This window comes from Lipotes vexillifer, unplaced genomic scaffold, assembly GCF_000442215.2.
Source record: "Lipotes vexillifer unplaced genomic scaffold, Lipotes_vexillifer_v1.1 scaffold240, whole genome shotgun sequence".
Classification (NCBI taxonomy): domain Eukaryota; kingdom Metazoa; phylum Chordata; class Mammalia; order Artiodactyla; family Lipotidae; genus Lipotes; species Lipotes vexillifer.
Window position 1 is genome coordinate 10,090,176 of NW_006797481.1, and position 6,377 is coordinate 10,096,552.

Consider the following 6,377-nt stretch of genomic DNA (forward strand, 5'->3'; position numbering starts at 1 on the left):
TGTTTGCTATACATGCTTATTTCAAGTTAAAGGAATATATACACATTCCAAATTTTTTAGGAATACCAGGCCTCATAATTAATCTGCTATACAGATTAGTTCTATAATGATTAGTTCGTTACCAATGAACTCTAAGAACTAGTACTCTAAAATGCAAACAACACGGTTTTGGTTAAAAAAAAGACATGATTGACTTATTTTTCACACTAAAACATATCTGAAGGCAGATAAATCTGCCATTTCATCACGTAGGCATCTGTAATTACTGTTCTAAGACTGAGATCAGGAGAAATTTTTTAACATCTTTATTGGAGGATAATTGCTTTACAATGGTGTGTTAGTTTCTGCTTTACAACAAAGTGAATCAACTATACATATACATATATCCCCATATGTGCTCCCTCTTGCATCTCCCTCCCACCCTCCCTATCCCACCCCTCCAGGCGGTCACAAAGCACCAAGCTGATATCTCTGTGCTATGCGGCTGCTTCCCACTAGCTATCTGTTTTACATTTAGTAGTGTATATATGTCCATGCCACTCTCTTTGTCCCAACTTACCCTTCCCCCTCCCCGTGTCCTCAAGTCCATTCTCTACGTCTGCGTCTTTATTCCTGTCCTGCCCCTAGGTTCGTCAGAACCTTTTTTTTTTTTTTTAGATTCCATATATGTGTCAGCATACGGTATTTGTTTTTCTCTTTCTGACTTACTTCACTCTGTATGACAGATTCTAGGTGCATCCACCTCACTACAAATAACTCAATTTTGTTTCTTTTTATGGCTGAGTAATATTCCACCATATATATATGCCACATCTTCTTTATCCATTCATCTGTTGATGGACACTTAGGTTACTTCCATGTCCCCGTTATTGTAAATAGACCTGCAATGAACACTGTGGTACACGACTCTTTTTGAATTATGGTTTTCTCAGGGTATATGCTCAGTAGTGGAATTGCTGGGTCATATGGCAACTCTATTTTTAGTTTTTTAAGGAACCTCCATACTGTTCTCCAAAATGGCTGTATCAATTTACATTCCCACCAACAGTGCAAGAGGGTTCCCTTTGGGAGAAATTTTTTAAATCAGCATTTTCTATAATGAGAGAATTACTTTTATAATCTGAAAAACCCATTCTTTTTTTTTTTTAAATCTTACCTATTTAAGAAAGGAATAAGTACAATGACATTAGCATCTCTATATTTTATACCTTGGTTTCAAAATGGCTTAAAAATTATTAATGCTGGAAGGTTCTGGTTGATGAAATCAGTTACCTTTTATTTAGACAATTGGTGATAAAAATCAACTGTTATTTGTTAAAAAAAAAACACTATCAAAATATATTTTCATAAAAACTATCACCAGAAGATTTAACCAAATGCGATTTCAGAATCTCTCTGGAAATATTTTTTATTTTTATTTATTTATTTATTTATTTTAATAAATTTACCATCTTATACTATTTTTTTTTTTTAGTTTTATTTATTTATTTATTTTGGCTGTGTTGCCTCTTCGTTTCTGTGCGTGGGCTTTCTCTAGTTGCGGCGAGCGGGGCCCACTCTTCATCGCGGTGTGCAGGCCTCTCACCGTCGCGGCCTCTCTTGTTGCGGAGCACAAGCTCCAGACGCACAGGCTCAGTAGTTGTGGCTCACGGGCCTAGTCGCTCCGCGGCATGTGGGATCTTCCCAGACCAGGGCTCGAACCCACGTCCCCTGCATTGGCAGGCAGACTCAACCACTGCGCCAACCAGGGTAGCCCCTGGAAATATTTTTTAAATAGTGGTTTAGAGTACTTAAGTATTTATCTGTTTAAGAATTTATCTGTTTAGGTAACATAGGTTAGATGTAAGTCCTTCCAGCCATTTATAATCATTTCCCCAACAGTGTGAACACTTTTTTAAGATATAAAGTGCACAAGTTAATAAGAATGACTAATAAACTAATTACAAAAAAGCATTTAGTTTTTATATAACATAACCTACTGTTAGTTGTCATTTTAGAAAGACGATATGATGCCTCCTGGAACTCAAAGGGAAAACTGACTTTTAAATTCCTCAATATATACCATTCTAACATCTTACAAGTTTTATAGCCCTTTTCTCCAGAAAACTTCTCCTTTCTCCTACCAACTTCAGATTTAGGGGGAAAAAAATGAACCTCAGAAATAAGTACATAGAGATAACGGACATATATACACTACCAAACATAAGGTAGATAGCTAGTGGGAAGCAGCTGCATAGCACAGGGAGATCAGCTGGGTGCTTTGTGACTGCCTGGAGGGGTGGGATAGGGAGGGTGGGAGGGAGGGAGCCACAAGCGGGAAGAGATATGGGAACATATGTATATGTATAACTGATTCATTTTGTTTTGAAGCTGAAACTAACATACCATTGTAAAGCAATTATACTCCAATAAAGATGTTAAAATTAAAAAAAAAAGATATACAAAAATAGTTTGCAAACATAAACATTTAGTATCCTCCAGGGCTGAAAATGCCTTATCTGTTTCATTTCAGTATATGAATTACATGTTATAGGAAAGTGAAAATGTCACATGATACGTGTGGGAGATTTTTAAACTGGAGTTACATTTAAAAAATCATTTTCATTCTTAATACAAATATAATCTTCAAGAGAATACTTTCTGCAGAACCTAGCTAATAAAGGAAATGATCATAACTAGTGTTTTAAAAGCCCTTTATAATTCAAAAAGAATTTTACATGCATTATTTCATGTACCTCTCAGAACAATCTTGAGGTAGGAAGTCCACTTTGCATACAACTAAACAGATTCAGAGAAGGTAGATCACTGATCTCTCCAAAGAGAGCGAGCTGCTCACTGGAAGAACCAGGATTAGAACCCAGACCTTCTAAATCCACTACTGTTTGCACAAGTTCAACGCAAGACTTTAATATCCCACAGGAAGACTCTTTTCTAGGGTTAACAGAGGGAAGCTTACTGAAACACAGACCCCTACTGTTGTAACAAATTTTTAAATACCGCTTTTCAAACACTAAAAATAATACCTAAACTATTACACAAACGACGGACAAAGAAAATTATCAGGTAATTGACTACAAATAACTTACCAGGTATGTTTTTATTAAATAATTATCACAACAACAAGAAAAAGTCCTGTCTGGGTCTTTTGGCAATGATAACACATTCAAGAACTCAGGCACACTTGATAGCACACAGGTGTTTTAAAAGAGTTTACAGAAAGATAAAGATGTGTCCCCTGTTTTTACTCTCTTCAAAGTAATAAGGGTTTCCAGTTACTTAACAATCCTTACAATTTTTGCCCCAAACTTAAATGTAAAGCAAAAAATCTAAACTCCACATCCTTCATACTAAACCGTAAAATTAATTTTCAGTAAGAAAACTGTAAGTTAGACAGAAGGCTGAAATTACACATTGTTTTCATTCCTCCAATGTGTTTCACAGAAACATACAATCAGAAGTATTCAATTGCCAAGACATTTACTAAAAGAGTCTGGCTTTCCCACCCCACCTCCCCCCAAAAATCTATTTCCTGAAATATACCTCATAAACCACTTCGACATTTTTTTGGAGTCAAGTTTAGGCCATATATTAACTAGTATTCATTGCAGGGCTACAATCATAGCTAACTAGCCATTTAAAACAAAATAGGCTAAAAGCATTCGACCACAATGATGCAAAAATAAGCAGGAAAGAAAAATATCAAAATATCATTTATTTTTGTACTCCTAGCAACTATGTTTCCTTTCTCGTTATTAGACAGAAAAACCAATCAAAATATAACTCAAAGACGCCTGCTGAGATATTAAGGAGTTTAATAAACCTGGAACAAAGGAAAGTTAAGGGCATAAATACCAATAATTTACAACACATCTGCAGTGGTCCTTTTTTTTAAAAAAAGTAAATGGTGGTTCCTAAAAAGCCTTACATTAGCAAGAATGCCAAAATTCTAAAATCTAAAATTTCTAAAATTTAACAGTGAAAATGCAACAAAAACACAGGCGGTGACTTTTTTCCCCCCAGAGGAAGGTGCATTTTTAATAATTTTAATCATCTGTAGATGTCACACAGTTGCTAGCTACGCGGTCAGTTCTCACTAGGGCGTAGGGAGACAGGCGATTTTGACGTCTGCAGTTTTGAAGCTCTTGGAAAAACAAACACCCTACCCTTGAACACTGCAGCAACAAACTGACAAATGCAGCCTATACAGCAAGCGTTTCACAGAAGGGGGCTCCCTTCCTGCCTTTGTTTTCTCCTGGAAATTTCATTTAAACTAAACAAGCGACCCTTTACCCGACGGGGGTGGGGGGGCTGCGAAGTACTTGCAGGGCCCGGGTGGCGGGCACGTGTCCGCCTCCCAGAAGCCACTCCGGCCGAGGCCCGGCCCGCTTCCCCGCCGCGCAGGCCAGGACTCTCGCAGCACCCATTCAAGGCCGACCCCCGGGGGACGCTGGACCGGGGCGGCCGGAGGGCCGGGTCTGGGAAGACGGGCCGGGGGCCCCAAGGAGGCTAGGGGGCGGTGAAGGCGCAAACCTTCCTCACAGGATTTCAGTCAGGCCAGAAACTCGCCTCCAGACGCCCACCCGCAAAGGAAAATGAAAACTCGGCCTTCTGGGGGACGAGGAGCCGCGAGCGCCCCGCGCGCCCCTCTAAGCCCGGAGGGGGTCCGGGAGGCGGCGGGCCCGCGCTGCCACGCTCTGGGCCCAGGCCTCCGCAGCCCGGGGCGTTAGGGCGGGCGCGGCTGGGCCTGCCGAGCTCCAAGGAGGCAGCGGACCCCTCCCCGCCGGCTCGGACCTGACCTGGCCGCGGCCTCCACGCCCCCTCCCCCTCCCAACGAGCGGCTGCCTCCGAGAAGAGGCAGGGGCTGCGGAAGAGGGCGCAGTCCTCCGAAGCGCGGGAGCCGCGCCGCCGCTACTGACCCCTCGGGCCGCCGCCGCCGCCGCTCGTCCACGTCCCTGGTCCGCCGGCCCCGACACAGCACCTCAGCCCCTGCAGCCGCCTCGAAGTGTCTTGGGCCAGTTTCGCTGTTTTTTGTTTTGTTCTACCCAGTAACACGGAGGCGACAGGTCGGCGTTTATTGGCCGAGGCGAAGAGCTCTTCTGGCCAATCGTGGCGGTAGGGCGGGAGTTGCGGAGGGAATGGGAGGGAAGTGAAACGTGGAAAGCTGGGCAAGGGCGCGGGAGGGCGCATGCGCGTCGGGCTCCGGGGCCTGGCTGGGGCGGGAGCAAGAGCGGGGAGGGAGGCTGGGAGGTGCAGCGGGATGGAACGGTGGGAGAACCGTGCTTAGGACTAGGCTGAAGCCGCTCACCCATTCTCCTCACAGGCCGGTCAGAAACTCGGCGGAAGCAAAGGCTTTGGGCTTCCTGAGGGGCCCTGCCTCAATTTACCGACACTCCTCAAGGGGATACCCTTAACCTCTACATTTCCTTCTCCTGCTGGCCCCTGCTCTCCTTAGCTCCTACTGTGCGCAAACCCCATGCTCAGAAGATTTGCGAATGTGCTTGGTCCTTTGAGGTTGAAATCACTCCCATTTCATAGATGAGGAAACAGACTCAAAAACTCTTTGAAGTCCCGTTGCTAAGTATGCCTAGTAGGGTCCCTGGGGTTCAAACACACACGTATATGGAATCCAAAAAAAAAAAAAAAAATGGTTCTGAAGAACCTAGGGGCAGGACAGGAATAAAGACGCAGATGTAGAGAATGGACTTGAGGACACGGGGAGAGGGAAGGGTAAGCTGGGACGAAGTGGGAGAGTGGCATGGGCATATATACACTACCAAATGTAAAATAGATAGCTAGTGGGAAGCAGCCACATTGCACAGGGAGATCAGCTCAGTGCTTTGTGTCCACCTAGAGTGGTGGGATAGGGAGGGTGGGAGGGAGACACAAGAGGGAGGAGATATGGTGATATATGTATGCATATGGCTGATTCATTTTGTTGCGCAGGTGAAACTAGCACAACATTGTTAAGCAATTATACTCCAATGAAGGTGTTAAAAAAAAAAAAAAAAAGTCACAGATTCCCGGCTCCAAGGTTGAGGTTTTCAACCATGGCTATAATTTCTTCATTGAACCTTTGGCCTCCCGTGGCTGTTCTCTGCATCTTTTCCTCCTGGCTGCGTTCTCTTTGGCTAGTCTTTTCCTCACTTTCTCCCTAGTTTCCCTATTCCCTGAGGTAACAACCACAACCTTCTGCTATCTCTGTCCTCTCAGGAGAGGACTTAGCCAGTATCTCTGGCCAGATTTTCTGATTGTCTGATGTGCAACACCTGAATGGTCAATTAGTCTTTCTGGAACCAAAGTGAGCTCCTTCCCCTGGCTTACCCCTTTCTGCCAGTCATCCTGCCTGGGAATCATCTCTAATGCTATTATTTCCCTAC